The sequence below is a fragment of the Oncorhynchus tshawytscha genome, linkage group LG13 (genome assembly GCF_018296145.1).
Source record: "Oncorhynchus tshawytscha isolate Ot180627B linkage group LG13, Otsh_v2.0, whole genome shotgun sequence".
Classification (NCBI taxonomy): domain Eukaryota; kingdom Metazoa; phylum Chordata; class Actinopteri; order Salmoniformes; family Salmonidae; genus Oncorhynchus; species Oncorhynchus tshawytscha.
Window position 1 is genome coordinate 30,824,469 of NC_056441.1, and position 17,499 is coordinate 30,841,967.

General features: G+C 41.3%; 1 protein-coding gene across 2 annotated transcripts in view; it reads left to right on the plus strand.

Annotated features, from left to right (window-relative positions):
- The first annotated feature begins 5,017 nt into the window (after positions 1-5,017).
- Positions 5,018-17,499, plus strand: part of LOC112264675 (transcriptional repressor p66-beta) — a 51,425-nt gene continuing 38,943 nt past the window's right edge. For both annotated transcript variants that reach the window (XM_024441442.2, XM_024441443.2), the window contains exon 1: positions 5,018-5,361. The gene's annotated coding sequence lies outside the window, so the exon portion shown is untranslated. The remainder of the gene's footprint in view (positions 5,362-17,499) is intronic.

The window sequence follows — 17,499 nt, forward strand, 5'->3', positions numbered from 1 at the left end:
ACCGCTGGCTCAAGCAATGTGCATTAAGGCACTGAGATTAAATAATGCATGAGATAAGTCACACAGCATCCTCTCTCAAAGCAAGGTACAATGAATATAATGTAACATAATGCAGTTGGTGGACTACTGCAGTGTTGCGGTGCTGCAACCCTCCAGATGCCTTCTCTGTTTTCTGTTGATCTCTTGTCCAGTTGCAGCGCCCACCTTCACATGAATGATTTAGAGCAGGCACCGGAGAAGAACACTCTGGCTTGCACATTTTGTGCCCTGCATGGTCCTCTGATAGTACAGCTGCTCCATGGATGTTAACGAGACGTTCGGTGCAGGGGACTATGTCGCATTTCATTCCTACTAGTACATTTCATTCCTACTACTATGTAATGTGTACCTACCATTGCAAAACCACTGCCTTGCGCACAATTAGCGCTTTACTCTAGAAGACAAAGCAGGCTACTGAAAACAGGTTGACTTCTTGTGTTTGTGGGTTATTTTTGGGCAGCAGTGGTAGATCACTTCTGGGAAAGGTTCTGAATGTGTTTGAAACGTACAGTACAATACTGCAGTTAGAAAGATGACCTGGTGGCTAGGGAATTTGGATAATGAAAACAAGGAAAGCGTTGTGTCTGAATTTAGAGTAGGGGGCATAACCGGGAACTGACCCCTATCAAGGTGCACTTGACCCTGACAAACTGCAGAAAAGTAATGTTTATATTCTGTGATGATTTTCCATGTAATCTTAATTTTAGGATTCATAATTCTTTGGTGATGAGAGTCCTAAAAGAGAGAATAATCGACATCAGCATCAGCAAAAAAAACTTGCTTCTCACTGAGCGACAGATGCATTTCTCATATTTGGAGTCCGCTTTCAATATCAAGCAATACGTTGATGGCAGGGGTTAATTAGAAACACACACACACACACACCATACACATGCACACAGACACACAAACACACACATTCTAAAAATGAAAAAATGTCCACAGTCATCATATTCTGCCCATAAAGGGTGACAAAGCTCTTATTTTCACTGTACAATACTGTACATAGGGACTGAAGAACCCTGAGCAAGAGTCTGCTTGTTTTGGAGGCACTACCTCATCCCATTGAGTAACAGTCAGTTAGTGAACAAAGCTCCCTAACCAGGTTTTCTTGTCTACTCTTCCTGGGGTTAATCGAAAAGCAGGATAAGATGACTTCAAGATTTTAAATGCTGACCCTGTGGCCTTGCCATCATGATTATATCAGTGGTTGATAATGTGACGTTCTATTTTACATGACATGGCTAAGCCAGCTCGGGTTATAAGACCAACGTGACCCAGTTTAATATTTAATCGTGAATAATTAATTAAAAACAGTGTAATATAACGTTTATGGTAAATAACAAAAAAACTGATGTGAAACCCATAATTTACAGATGGTAAAGCCTAAAATTTGCATCACTTACATGAGTAGCATAGTGTTTGTGATTTTATACAATCGCCTGATAGGCCTATTGCACATATAGTATCATGACATATAGTGTCATGTGTTGGCCAAGTGCCAAGCGAGGGTTCCTTTGCACGTCATAGAGGGCTCAGTTACCGCTGTTGCCAAACGTAATGATATTTAACAGTGAAGATCAACACAATTGTGATTCATATCAAGAAAACTGTGGCTCTGCATGCCTGCATAGGGTTGCAGAGCTACGGGTAATATACCAATGTTTACCAGAATCTTCAGTAATATTGGTAATGAATAGAAAATGCATGGCAATCTATCGTCACGTTGGTCATTTATACTAATAACTTTTATAAAATGTATTCATATGGAGTATTCATGTTTTATATCTGTGTCCATATTGTCCATGAATTTCAAGAGATAATAGCCTAATTAATTAAAAACAATTGCATTATTTTAAATTGCCTCTGCAACTCATCCAACTATTGACTTTTTCGCAACTGCCACCAGTTGGACGCCAAAACATTGACAACAACTAGATATTGACAGAACAAAATAAATACAAGTTTGTAAAAAAATATCAAGGATATTTAATGCTGAAGCCCTCATATTAAACAGCAATGGTATTTACTAAGTTGATGGCTTATATTTAGGATAATATTTTACAGCTTTGTCATTCAATTGTTTATTTAAAAATAATATTATTTCATTATTTTACATGTGATAAGACCAGAGAGAGGGCCCGAGATAATTACACCTGTAACAATCTGAAGTACCCAAAAAGGGCCACTAGATGTCCTGTGATGGATTAAATAAAATCTTTGAAAGATACCAAAATTCTGGTAGTTTACTGGTAAACGTTGAAGGTTCCAAGTAATATACCCTCACTTTGCAATGCTGTGCCTGCACGTGCATGTAAAAATATATGGGTATATTTGTCCAACATAAACATTACTCCAATTAACCATTAACTTGCCCCAAAGAAACACCAAGCTCCAGCTGTTGACACACATTTTGACACTTGAAGACAGGATAGTGGTTTTGATTAGATGGCTGCTTATTAGCCATTACAATAATATACAATGTCATAATAAAATGTAGCATTTGACAGAATATACAGTTCAAGTCAGAAGTTTACAAACACATAGGTTGGAGTCATTAAAACTAGTTTTTCAACCACTCCACAAACTTCTTGTTACCAAACTATAGTTTTGGCAAGTCAGTTAGGACATCTACTTCGTGCATGACACAAGTAATTTTTCCAACAATTGTTTACAGACAGATTATTTAACTTATAATTCATTGTATCACTATTCCAGTGGGTCAGAAGTTTAGATACACTAAGTTCACTGTGCCTTTAAACAGCTTGGAAAATTCCAGAAAATGATGTCATGGCTTTAGAAGCTTCTGATAGGCTAATTGACCTAACTTGAGTCAATTGGAGGTGTACCTGTGGATGTATTTAGAGGCCTACTTTCAAACTCAGTGCCTCTTTGATTGACATCATGGGAAAATCAAAAGAAATCAGCCAAGGCCTCAGAAAAAAAGTTGGAGACCTCAAGTCGGGTTCATTCTTGGGAGAAATTTCCAAATGCCTGAAGGTACCACATTAATCTGTACAAACAATAGTACGCAAGTATAAACACCATGGGACCACACAGACGTCATACCGCTCAGGAAGGAGACACATTCTGTCTCCTAGAGATGAACGTACTTTGGTGCGAAAAGTGCAAATCAATCCCAGAACAACAGCAAAGGACCTTGTGAAGATGCTGGAGGAAACAGGTACAAAAGTGTCTATATCCACAGTAAAACGAGTCCTGTATCGACATAACCTGAAAGGCCGCTCAGCAAGGAAGAAGCCACTGCTCATAAAAAAGCCAGACTACGGTTTGCAACTGCACATGGGGACAAAGATTGTATTTTTGGAGAAATGTCCTCTGGTCTGATGAAACAGAAATATAACTGTTTGGCCATAATGACCATCATTATGTTTGGAGGAAAAAAGGGGAGGTTTGCAAGCCAAAGAACACCATCCCAACCGTGAAGCTTGGGGGTGGCAGCATCATGCTGTGGGGGTGCTTTGCTGCAGGAGGGACTGGTGCACTTCACAAAATAGATGGCATCATGAGGGAGGAAAATGATGTGGATATATTGAAGCAACATCTCAAGACATCAGTCAGGAAGTTAAAGCTTGGTCGCAAATGGGTCTTCCAAATGGACAATGACCCCAAGCATACTTCCAAAGTTGTGGCAAAATGACTTAAGGACAACAAAGTCAAGGTATTGGAGTGGCCATCACAAAGCCCTGACCTCAATCCGATATAATTTTTTTTCGTCAGAACTGAAAAAGCGTGTGCGAGTTAGGAGGCCTTTACAATCCTGTCTCACTTACACCAGCTCTGTCAGGAGAAATGGGCCAAAATTCCCCCAACTTATTGTGGGAAGCTTGCGGAAAGCTTCCCAAAATGTTTGATCCAAGTTAAACCATTTAAAGGCAATGCTACTAAATACTAATTGAGTGTATGTAAACTTCTGACCCACTGGGAATGTGATGAAAGAAATAAAAGCTGAAATAAATCATCCTCTCTATAATTCTGACATTTCACATTCTTAAAATAAAGTGGTGATCCTAACTGACCTAAGACAGACATTTTTTACTTTTTACTTTAGGATTAAATGTCAGGAATTGTGAAAAACTGAGTTTAAATGTATTTGGCTAAGGCGTATATAAATATCTGACTTCAACTGTATGTGCAATGAAGGGGAATCTGAACTCGGTCACTGAGTTCACACGAAGCTGTCTATACATACAGTAGGCTAAGCTTTAAGTAAAACTTGCTCATGCACCGTGAGCTTTTTCCACGTTTTCCCCTGCAATATGGCTATAGCCTACTGTATAGGTAATGGTTATTATCACAGCCATGGCGGCCATCAATAAACTATGACTGAAGTCCTAGAATTTAGATTATTACAGGCTATGGCTATACAATGCTTACATAGTCTATGCATAACCAATGCAAACATTTTTTTAAATGAATAACAATATTGCTTGCCTTGTATGGACGACCTAAAGTGGAGTTCAACAATACTGCTGAGCCAAATCCCTGTTTTAACAATCCTATTTTAGTTCCAAAATTGCATATTGAAACATTTACATTCGACTGGGTTATAGTTTGTTAAGTAGGTCAGCAAGTGGAAGGCATTTTATTGTTCATAATCGATTATTTTGAGTATATGTATGAATATGTATGTGCAAGCCCTATATGTAGAATATGTATATAGGCTATATAGCCTATATTTTTTTAATACAAATCCTAAATTGTGTAAAAAAATATACAATTTGAAAATAGATCAATTATATAACACCAAATTGTGTTATCTTATTTACGCTTTTGCGCATATGATTTACTGCCGTATCAAGCGGTTGATCTCGTGTTCTTGGTAGAAAGGCGATACAACAAGTTAATTGAAATAAAATCTGTGGAAAAAATACTAGGTTCAAGATGAGTCATAGAAACGGCATTGTTCCTTGGAGATTCAGTCGATGGCCATCGCCGAATGAAGAGGGAGTTCATATGGCTGTCCACTATCTGTCAATGTTGTAAGCTTGCCTGGTGCTGCCGACACGGCGCGCATAACAACCCATTTAGTTACCATCATTGCACTGCTTCTTGTCCCCTCCCCTCCAGACATAGACAACAACACACACCTTAATAATAGGGGCGCGCCTTCGACATAGCCGGCGACCAATAACCCGTCTGTCTGGACTGAGACCAAGGGGATGAGCGCTAGCCGAGGCCCAATCAGCGCTTTTGTGTTGCCTACCGGTGCCGGGGACTGGTCGCGAGGAGCTACTGCAGCGCTTCAGGATCTGAAAGAGAACCCCGAGCTTGTGGAACCTGAGGGGAAAGTCGAGTCAGGTGAGTCCGAGGATATGGATAAGGCCTAGCTGAGGTGGAATATAATTTTGAAATTGCGGCGGCAGGATTTGGATTCTTTCGGTTGGAGTAAACTCTCATTGGGTAGTAATAATCGCATCCAAGGTTATGGGGGGTGATATGGGGGGTGCTAGGAGAGGGGGGTGCTGCAAAGACAGACAATACAATAACATGGTTCATATATTGATGCAAGCTGATTTGCAAGCGACCAACAACCAACGGTTCAAAGTGACTAATCAAGGTCTGGGATCATTTGATAGGCATTTTTTGGATACATGTCGCGCTTTGTCATAAAGGACTCATGTGAAAGAAACAAAAGTTTAGAGAAATATTAAAGATTCGTGCAATGGCAACAAATCCGTTTCATTGTTTAATTTCGCGTCTCTGGGGGTTAACTCAGATTTGCGGAGAAAGCCCTGCGTGTGCCCGGGTGGATACACAAGCAAAGCATGTGCACACGGTGAATCCTCTAAGTATACACAAATATTTCGCTTTAAAACACCTTGTATGAAGCATATCCGTGTGTAAGACCAACGTAGTTGTAGACACAAGACTAAGGTGATAGCTTCACAGAGCTGTGTGGATGAGGTCACGGTGCACTGTAGTTGAGGCTGTACAATTATTTTTTTTTAAATCCGAAAATCTATCAGCCATATACGTAAGTGAGGATGTTCTTAACTTGTTCCATATGCACTCAAATGGCTGCCTGACGCATGACATGTTGTAAGACTTGAAATGTAATTCTAACGCGAATGCATGCATTGATTGTCACCAAGGGGCAACCACTGATTAGCAGCGGTAGATGTCTAGATGACTTTAGGAAAGAAACGCAGATCAATAGCTAATATGGTCCGGCTATTATTCTCGGTGCGGCAGACAAGTCAATAGTGAGACAGCGCCTAATTTATTTAGATAGGCAGACTGGGTAGAGCTGAGGCTACTCAACTGGGCCAAGCCTAACTGTCTGATCCTTATGCGGCTTTGGCAACATTTTGGGGAGTCCGTGTGTAGACTCTCTTGTCAGGCATCTGTTGGAATATATATACATTGGTTCCCACTGAGAATAGTTTTCACCCATTTATTAGCCTATCGATGGGATTGCCAAAATACTTGGATTGAATTCAATTTAAATTATTCTACCCTTCCCTCGTTGAATTACTTTCTAAAATTTAATCTGACAGCGGGAGCGCAGTGTCTATGTAGGCCTGGCTATTGCCTGCAGTTTACAGAACAATGTAAGGAAAAGTCTGCTGAATTGATGAAGACTAGTTGGAACACAGGAGAGACCATTCGTAAAAGTTCCAAATAAAGCCTATATCCATAGCCACAGGAATTAGGGGTGCTAAGCACCCCCCCAAATAATCAGAATTGAATAAAAAATAAATAAAATAATACAAAATAATCATGTACAAAACATATTTGTCACAAAAATAGTGCACTGGGCCTTTTACATTATATATTATACACGTTTGAAGCATCTCCAGCACAGGGTAAACATCTTTTTCTCTGCTTTGGCAAAAAAGGTAGCTGTATAATTAAGAACAGTATCTTGCAGGATTCAGTAGTTGGAATTGTAAGAGTTGTTGCCTTGTCCCTTTCTCTGTGATTGTCATTATAATGGGATCCAGGACAAACAAACTCTGTCCTCGAGTATTTACATCAAAAGGTGCAAAGTTATGGGCAAAGACACAAAACAACCACATCAAATTAAAAATGGGAAACAACCACTTTTTGTGCAGTATTAATTTACCATCCTTACAAACCACTTAATGTACATTACTGTATTGTAAATAGGCTAGTCATCTAGGTTTGTACCTGTAGACTTTCCATCAACATAAAGAAAAACAATGCACAATATAGTAATTGAGACACCAAGTGGTTTGAAATGAGATGTGATGATGTGGCTCAGTTGGCAGCATGGCACTTGCAACGCTAGGGTTGTGGGTTCGATTCCCACGGGGGACCAGTACGAAAATGTATGCACTCACTAGTGTAAGTTGCTCTGGATAAGAGTGTCTACTAAAATGGAAAAGGAATGAATAGATCATTTCAGTTTTCACATAGAAATAAGTTGCATTTGCGAAGTATTTAAAGAAACTGGAAAATATAAATATCAAGCAAGTATTTTTATATTCCACAAGTATTATCAGATTAACTGATTTGTGCAGACTCAAATTACAAATGCTGGTAAATACTAAAATACATTTAGTTTTTTTTTTAAATCACAAAAGTAGTGTGCTGGGCCTTTACTAGTCCTGTGTTAGCAGACCGATATAGAGATCTTCAGCGTGGGCAAAAAAAAAAAATTGCACCACCCCCAAACTACTTCCCCTGGCTATGCCTATATCTGTTCTATTTTGGGATCTCAACTTCAGAATGACGCAGGGGTACTCGGGCGCAATGAACAAGTTCCTTTTGGAGTTAAAACGCTGAAGCCAGGAGGAAGTATTTTCTTTCAGATCATATATGGAAATAAGACATGCATAACCTACTGTAATCTATACCAATCCAAGATACGCAGGAATTAAGGATAAACACGTCTAAACATGGATCCTTCATCATGGGTCTTGTTGTCTGAATATTGTATTTTTGCTTATTTAATGTTCCCAGTCTTTATAGGCCTACAATACTCTTTGAGAAGTATTTCAACCTGTGCTTTTCCACCAGACACTATATCCTACCAAGTAATCCAAATGTACAGTACTTTCTGAGCCCTGGAAAATCTAGTGCTCAGCTCTCTTTCTCTCTCTCTCTCTCTCTCTGTATGAATGAAAGTCTGCAGTCTGTGAATGGGACTCCCTGGTGTTGAACACTGTCTAGCAGTATGAATGAATGGTTACGGCACTGCTTTGTCAATGATGGACCATCCATGGCCATGTCCTCTAATGTGTATCACTCTACCATCCATACTCTCCTTCCCATATGTGTATGGAGAGACCTGTGGCCCTGATCACGCTCAACTACATGGGGTAGAAGAGGAATCCATTACAAATCTCTTTTTGGGGTGGCTTTAGCATATTCTTGAATTCTGTTCTTGATATAGAGCATCAATAGGTCATCATCAAGGAGGTTTTACCCAGTTTAGGTAGTATGTGACATATAATGTTATTTATTTATTTGATTTCTTTGCGGTTCTTTAACACAATTGATGTGCTCCAGTACACTGGCGCTGCCCGTGAAGGGATTTCACACAGTGTGCACACTTTAATTTCCATGGTGCCTTATCGCTACTGACTGCCTGGTGTCGCAAAGCCCATGAGGCCTCTGTCCTCCTGCATTTCTGATGCGACATTGTGCCAAGATTCAACCCTGACAAGTTCCTATTGATACAGATTCAGTTCAGCAGAGAAAGGTATGCTATTGCCTTGATAAATGTTCCACTGGTCGGTTTCTGTAGATGTGTATCATCAATGCAATATTTCAGATTGATCACAGATTATGGCTACAGCCAGTCCCTTGGCTCAGTAGAACTTGCCGATTGAATTTTTATCATCCGCTAAAACTATCAGGTTCTGCATCATTCTAATTTTTAAGGATAAGCAACCGCTTCCTCTCCTGGGAACAAATCTGTTCCAAATAAACATTGCTTATAAATGAGATTTTAGGCCTATATCGGACAAACTGGGCAGTTTTATGTAGGCCTTTATCATTTTTTGAGGGAAAGATCACAAAAGCACTCAATGTAGGTGGCCTTGGCTGTGCTTCAGGGTTGTTGACCTTGGTCAAAAGAAAAAAAGGTTTGAAAACGGACGGGCTGCCCTTTTAAACGCCCCCTTTGTCCCAGACACAACAAAGTGACAGCCTCTAAATAAACGACCAGTGCACGTGCGGTTGGATGACAATAAACCAGGTGCCCTCCACTGATGTGCTTAGGATGCAGTCACAACGACCTCTGATGAAAGGTTCATGTTGTGTTGGAGAAGCTTCAATGTTGAATATCCTAATATTGATCTCATGACCTTCAGAGGGAGGGGATTTGTCTCTCATGGTGTGGGGAAAAAATACGGTGTTGATTGCACTCACCCATTGATTCAGACACTCCGTACTTGTGTTTCAAGAGACCTGTGTGTGTGTGTGTGTGTGTGTGATGACCCTACCACCGTGTTGGCATGTCCAGATTGACTCAATGGCCCTGGGTTGGGCAGGGGACTGATGTGCTCTCTCTCACAGATAAAGCATGTGTGTCTTGACACCAGCTGTTCACATTCCCTGTTGGTTCTATACAAAAGCAGAGTCATGACAACACCATTACCTCAGACTTTCCTATGACAGAGTGTACAGGAAAGCTCTCTGAAAAATATCATGAGTGTACGACTTATTGGTCTGGAGAAGCTATGGCCCGGCAGCTTTCCCACTTAAGTTTTTATCAGAGCTGATTATGAGGGGGTAGGGTACATTTTAAGACCGTAGCCTTTAATGTTTTACTTAAAGGAGGTCAAATTTGCAGTTGAGTCAGTCAGCTTTGGTACCACTATGTTGCTATGTTATTGTCCAGCATTCAAAAGTAGGCCTATGTTTTTGAGCTCAGAAATATTTGTAGTGCAAAAGGATTGTCATACCCAACACAGCCTGTGGTAACTTCTGAAAGCTGCTGTGTCCAACAACTCCTTCCTTGTGTTTTCAGTCATGGGAAGAGGGATCCTTAGCACCCTATTAAAATCTATCCTCATTTAGTGGTCCGTACTTATTTGAAATTAAGAGATAAACGCTCTCTGTTCGAGGGGAGAGAAATCTGTATAATTAGCTCTTAATCAGGAAAATTTAGTTTCTTTAAGAATCCGCCCAAGTGAAACTCCTTTGAGGGCGAGAAGCCTTGTCGGTAGCTGGCACGTGGCGCTAATTGATATGTGTGATGGTAATGAATGCATGTAAAGTGTAACTATAAACAAGGGACTTATCTTGCATAGCAACGTGTGTACAACGGGAGTGTGAAAAAATGTCTTCACAGGCTTCTAATTTGTTTCTGACATGCACAGGAATAATGTTTTGCAAGCGATATCGCAGTTGATTCACATTGCGATTGTGCACATTCAAGCTTGTACAGAAAATTGAGTATTGAGAAGATCACTGTGATGCAGTGTTGGTTTTAGCCATTTTCTCCCTTTCTACGGGTCATGAAAGGTCAGCCCAGCTACTGATGTCCCTTTAATTACATGTGTAGTTTGTTATGTTTTAACCTATTTAACCTGTGCTGTTCCTTGAAATAATTGTAATTCAAAAGCAGTACCGGTCCAAGCCAATGTGTAAGCCTTCAGTTTTAGTGAGAGCCAAGGCATTCCCAAAGAGGAGTGTTGAGCCATGCATTGGGGGATATCCTTGCTTGTAATGTGGGTTCTGTTCAGTGGAAGTCCTGAATCAAAAATGGGTAGACTAAATGAAATTTCCAGCAGCTGCAGGCTTTACATGCTTACACATATCCATTGGTTTACCAAAATCCGTCATTTTGAATCCGGAGGTGAGAGGGGAAGGTAATTGGCTAGACTTTCCCACAGATATTACACTGGTATTTGGGGTGGCAGGTAGCCTAGTGGTTACAGCGTTGGTCCGAAAGGTTGCTAGATCGAATCCCCGAGCTGACAAGGTAAAAATCTGTAGTACTGTCTCTGAACAAGGCAGTTAACCTACTTTTCCCCGGTAGGCCGTCATTGTAAATAAGAATTTGTTCTTAACTGACTTCCCTAGTTAAAGGTTTAAGTAAATAAATAAATAAAGCATTTTTCATTTTTTATTTTTATTACATTGGCCCATTTGTTGTCAATCATAGAAGAAAGTACCTTTTACTACTCACCTTGGAATGCCCCTTCTTTCAATGGGCAAAGCAACCTTAACCAGCAAACTGAGAAGAGTATCAATTTAATGAATTAGCAGCATGGGATGTAATTGGTTTGTGAATGGGTCTCAAGAATGCTTGGTTTTGCGTGTTAAGTGTGTGTGTGTGTGTGTGTGTTTGGCGTCGCATCCTTGTTAACACCTGAATCGGGGTGGCTGTGTTCAGTGGGCTTCACGCAAGGCTTATTAAATCCTACGCAGAAACAAACAGCCCAGATGAATGGCTCCCTGCAACTCTTAATTAGCGGGCCGCCCCAACGTTTCGACTCGATAAGCTACAGCGGGAAACACAGCAAAACGCAGTTGTGGAACACGTGGTCACCAAGAATCACCAGGACCCGGCTGACTCATACCCTTTCACACTACCATGCCCACCCGAACCTTTCTGTGCTGGAATATATATTTTGTTTTCCAGTATAGTTCCAGCAAAGATGGTGGATGCGTAATCAAGCCAGCCCAGTACGACTTGGCTCAGATGAGTAGTGTGAACAGGATAGCCTTTAATTGGTTCGATCAGACGAAACTGAGACCTTTTAAATGACTCCTTTCATAAGAACAGTTTAGGCCCACGGGGGTCCTAATGCCACCATGTTCTGTTGTGTTGGACCTCTGTGTCAGTGACCAAAAGGTTAAAACACGTAGGGCACCATGATGGCTAATTGGCACCCTTGTTCTGGATGAGTAGTTTGCCTCTGTTGGCTTTCACAACATCCCCATTTCTGTGTGTTCCTCGTTGGGTTAATTATGTTTTTTGTTAAGATGAGCTTAAAATGCAAATGAATGGACTGCAAAGGTAGGCTGGGAGGTTGGCACGAAGGGGGTGAGTTGGTAAAAGGAACGATAATGAAAGGCTGATGGACTGAGAGAGAAGTGGTTCTATGCTCGGTCCGTTGATCATTTGCATGACACTCGAGTGAAGATGAGTTGACAGTGGAAAGAAGATGTAGGGATAACGAGGCTACAAGAAAATGCAACTTTTACTTTGGCATGTATAAAGTACTGCTTAATAGACTTGTAACATCTCCATTTAGGTGAGAAGACCATTATGTACCAATATCCCATCAGACTTGGTTTGATGAAGAGAGGGTGTGATATGTATGCAGGTTTTGTATCAGGAACTGCTTGCTGTATTGGACTCATAGACTGAAGTGACACTGTAGATTGACATTGGTAACTCACTTCCCACCTGTCAATGCAAAGATGGTTGCCTTCTCATAGCACTTCCCAGATCCAACAGGCAGTAACTTCTCAGATTTTCTCAAGGTTGATTGTGCAGCTGCAGGGCTACACTACTGTAGCTCTCCTTTTGTTGCACTGTGTATATTTCACATCTGAAAAAATACCTTTTGAAAATTGCTTAGACAGGAAATCACTGTTACGCCCTGCAAAAAACAAATTATTTCAGTTTTATGTTGTGCCATGTCTTGTTAAATGAAGTGAATTTAATTGTCACCTTCCACAATGTTTTTTAATTAAAAATAATAATTAAAAAATCCACCAGAATTTGCCATTCACACATCACACCACTTTGACCCTGTGACCTTTTGTAGAACGTGTATACTGTCACGGCTTTGCTCTTTTGACCTTTTCTCCCTGTGTTGAACTCTTGTGTCCCATGTTCCCAGGGGGAAGTGTCCTGGCTGTCATGTGTATCCCTTATCGTCACCCAAACACTGTCCCCTTCATTTACTGTATCTGTAGTGTTGTCTATGCTGTTACGATTCAGCCGGAGATGTAAAGTAGTGTGAACAGAACTGGTTGGTAAACACTGAACGCAAGTTCAGTCTAGTTGCTCTCGCTGTCTTAGTTCTCTACACTAAGGTCAGTAGGTGAAGGAGAATCTTGCACTCCATTTTTCTGTCAATAACTGTGCTGTTATCAATGGCATCCATCTTGGACTCTCCTTCAGGACAGCATTTCTCAATGTATGTGTTTGATTCTAGCACCACCTGATTCAACTAATCAGTCCAGCCTTTGATTTGTTGAATCCGGTGTGATGAAATGGAACAAATAGCTGCAATGGTTGGGGGTCCCTGAGGGCTATGTCCTAGTCGTCTTCACCCACAGCCCTCTCCCTCCCTCTCTCATATGAGCATGTTTATGCACTGGAACAGATTGCTATTCTACCCCTAGAGTTATTTCCTCATCCGTGTCCTTTATGGCAGTGTCAGCCCACCATGATTACAAAACTACGGTTTACCTTCTGCAATAGGGCACCTTTGTGTGGCTGTGGCCAGACCTCAAATGTATTTTGTTCGTACAGTTAGTGGCGTCAGCCCACAGAAGGCATCGGAAACGAGCAAGATGTTTTCATATGCTCTGTCTTTGTAGCTTCCTTCTCTCTTCCTTCCTGTAACCTATTTTCACCTGGCCCTGTATAGTGGGATCTTGTGTTGTCCTTTGTATATGTGTGTGAGTGTATACGTGCCCATTACTCTTAGGTTGAGACAAGTGACTCTGCTGACGCTATCTCCACTTGATGAAGCATCCCTCCCGTAAGAGTGTCAGTTGTGTGATTCAAGGGGTTAGTGCTCACAGGGTTTAATGTAGAAAATCAGTCTGGGTGCGTCTGTGTTGATGTCTTCACTGTACCTATTATTCTCTGCTCTGCTCTCATTTCGTGGAAGACATCGATACCCTCACTGCCCCATTCAACCCCATTTTACAAATCTCTCAGCTACCTCAGTCTCTCCAGGCCTAAGTTCCAGCATCCCCCCTTGTTTAAACAACGAATGCCCCACCCTGTGGTCTGAAGTTCCGCAATGATCCCATTTTGTCAAGGTGCCAGGTTTTAGAATCAACGTCTCGTCTCGCAAGAAGTAGATTTTCCTCTTTCTGCCCTGAAAGCACAGGGGCTTCATTGCCCCTCCCCCACCCCCTCTCCCTCCCTCTGACTTTTTCTCTCTCCCTGTCTTCGTGTGACGTCCTGACCACTAACGGCTACATATTAAGAGATAATTCCATACCCTGAGGTTACAAACCGGCTTAGACTGGCTCTCTCACGTTTTTGACTGTGCTGGGTACTCTGGGTAATAAAAAAAGAAAAGTGAACAGAATTGTGACTTTTTTTTAAAGGAACAGGAGACATTTATGCCAAGAGTGACATTAAGTCAGTGTACTGTGTCTGAGAAACACAGGCACATCCACAAATACAAATGGTGGATGGAGTAGACAACAGATTCTCATTGCAAAATGTGGTAATCGTGGGGATAACCACATATTCTCAATGAACGAGACTCAATTCATTAGAGTAGACTTGTTTGCATGGTGAACCAATGACTTGAGATGGTTTCTGATGCCCTCTTAAAATGCACTTATCTTTTGTTCCACCCTTGCCTCTCCAATTCCTCCTTGAGGAGGCAGAGTACCTCAAGAAACAGTGTCACCAGTCATTGTTATGTAGTTACATTACGGTAAGGTAGGTCAGGGAGAATCCAGTCTCAGTGAAAATCGTAATTAGTTCATCTGTATGCTAACCTACTGTATACGCCACAGTGCTGTGTGTCAGCATGCCCTCTTAAAGTGAAATGGTTCCATGCTTGATATGCACACAAAATCATAATCTATAAAAGCACAACGTCATGTCCATATGACCAACACTCAAAAATGAAACTCATTGGTCTGAATAGACTGGAAAACAGCATGATATTTCAGTAGAAACATAGCTGGAGTATCAATGTTTTTCAAAAAACACATTTTATGTTAGATAAATTATAAACATTATCAGCTAAATATTCACACCTCAGTACCCAATCATTTTCTCATTTGAGCGTATCATGGTTTTCCAGGAAGTACTGAATAAAAGATGGGTTCCATTGAAATGAATTCCCAGTCAGGTTCAATTAAATTAATGAAATGAGTTTACTCTCAAATTCAATGTAGAGACCTTACTGGAACTGGAGGTACTGTAACCAATTTCATTTTGATCCCAGTGTATAGGTATGTGTCCAATCTGTTTGTTGTATTATGGAATATGGTGTTTAGGATTAAAAAATAATATATATATATTTTTTTTTTTGTGCATTAGCACTACCCCCAAGCACGGAATATCCCACACCTGTCTTTGAGACAACACATTTTGTTAATGGGCATTCTTCAGAACCCATCTGACCTTTGTGACCATGGGTTATGTAATTTATGTCTTTCCCAAATGAAACATGGGAAACTAGCCTATGCCGTAGGGCCTCGGATGAGCTAGATTTGTTCTCAGCAATGTAACCTAAACTTATTGGGTCCTGGACCAATTTGGTCTGTGATTGGTAACCATGATGACCCATTGGGTTCTTGTCCGTTACCGCCCGTATGGTAGTCTCCAAAAACCCAGACGGTGAGGCAGCCCTGCCGTCTGTCGGGACTTATTGGAATTAAATCCTGGGTTGTGTTCATTTGGCACCAACTGGAAGAAAACTGACTGAACTGAAGGGAAGGACATGGACTTGTCCAGTAAGAAACGTACATTTTTGTTTTGTGTTGCAAAAATATTCTCAAAATAGTTTAAAACTGATGAACACAGCCCTAGTTGAAGATTCATTCCTTTTTTCGATAATGCTGCTACTGCTTGCTGCTCACCGCTGATGGTCCCTCAAGGCCACTGTCGAGCTCTGCCATGTCAGCTACCTCAGGGCTCGCGTTTGTGCGCTCGACTCTTTGTCTCCAAACTTCACACCCCCACACACTTCCTCCACTCTGCCCCCTGCCACTGCCCACCCCCCCCACCCCTCTTCACCACCACCCTCCTCCTCCTTCCTAGCCGCCCCTCTCTCCCTCCCTCAGGCGACAGCAGAACAGGAATTGATTAGTGGCATGGCTTAAAAATAGAAGGGGGTCGGTTGTCATGGTGATGACCACAATGAGCTGTTGTCTTGTTTAATGAAGACCAGGGGTGTGTTTTAAGTATTGTGGCTGAGCAGGGGTAGTGCGAGCGGGAGGAGAGACGTAGGTGTGTATCGATGCGGGTGTGTTCGCTGCCTGAAGGAGAGATGTGCGTTTGGTGTTCAGTAGATGAGGGAGACTTGCTTGTATTTTATGTTAGTGTGCAGGTGTGCACATATATGTTTGTACAGTTGAAGTCGGAAGTTTACATACTCCTGAGCCAAATGCATTTACACTCAGTTTTTCACAATTCCTGACATGTAATCTTAGTAAAAATTGCCTGTCTTAGGTCAGTTATGATCACCACTTTTATTTTAAGAATGTGAAATGTCAGAATAATAGTAGAGAATGATTTATTTCAGCTTTTATTTCTTTCATCACATTCCCAGTGGGTCAGAAGTTTACATACACTCAATTAGTATTTGGTAGCATTGCCTTTAAATTGTTTAACTTGGGTCAAACATTCTATAGGATTGAGGTCCTATAGGGTTGAGGTCAGGGCTTTGTGATGGCCACTCCAATACCTTGACTTTGTTGTTGTTAAGCCATTTGGCCACAACTTTGGAAGTATGCTTGGGGTCATTGTCCATTTGGAAGACCCATTTGCGACGAAGCTTTAACTTCCTGACTGATGTCTTGTGATGTTGCTTCAATATATCCACATAATTTTCCTCCCTCATGATGACATCTATTTTGTGAAGTGCACCAGTCCCTCCTGCAGCAAAACACCCACACAACATGATGCTGCCACCTCCATGCTTCACGGTTGGGCTGGCGTTCTTCGGCTTGCAAGCCTCCCCCTTTTCCTCCAAACATAACAATGATCATTATGGCCAAACAGTTCCCTTTTTGTTTCATCAGACCAGAGGACATTTCTCTAAAAAAAGTACGATCGTTCTCCCCATGTGCAGTTGCAAACCGTAGTCTGGCTTTTTTACGGCGGTTTTGGAGCAGTGGCTTCTTCCTTGCTGAGCTTCTTTTCAGGTTATGTCGATATAGGACTCGTTTTACTGTGGATATAGATACTTTTGTACCTGTTTCCTCCAGCATCTTCACAAGGTCCTTTGCTGCTCTTCTGGGTTTGATTTGCACTTTTCGCACCAAAGTACGTTCATCTATAGGAGACCTAACTCGTCTCCTTCCTGAGCGGTATGGCGGCTGCATGGTCCCATGGTGTTTATACTTGCGTACTATTGTTTGTACAGATGAACGTGGTACCTTCAGGAGTTTGGAAATTGCTCCCAAGGATGAACCAGACTTGTGGAGATCTACAATTTTCTTTCTGAGGTCTTGGCTGATTTCTTTTGATTTTCCCATGTCAAGCAAAGAGGCACTGAGTTTGAAAGTAGGCCACAAGTATACCTCCAATTGACTCAATGATGTCAATTAGCCTATCAGAAGCTTCCAAAGCCATTACAT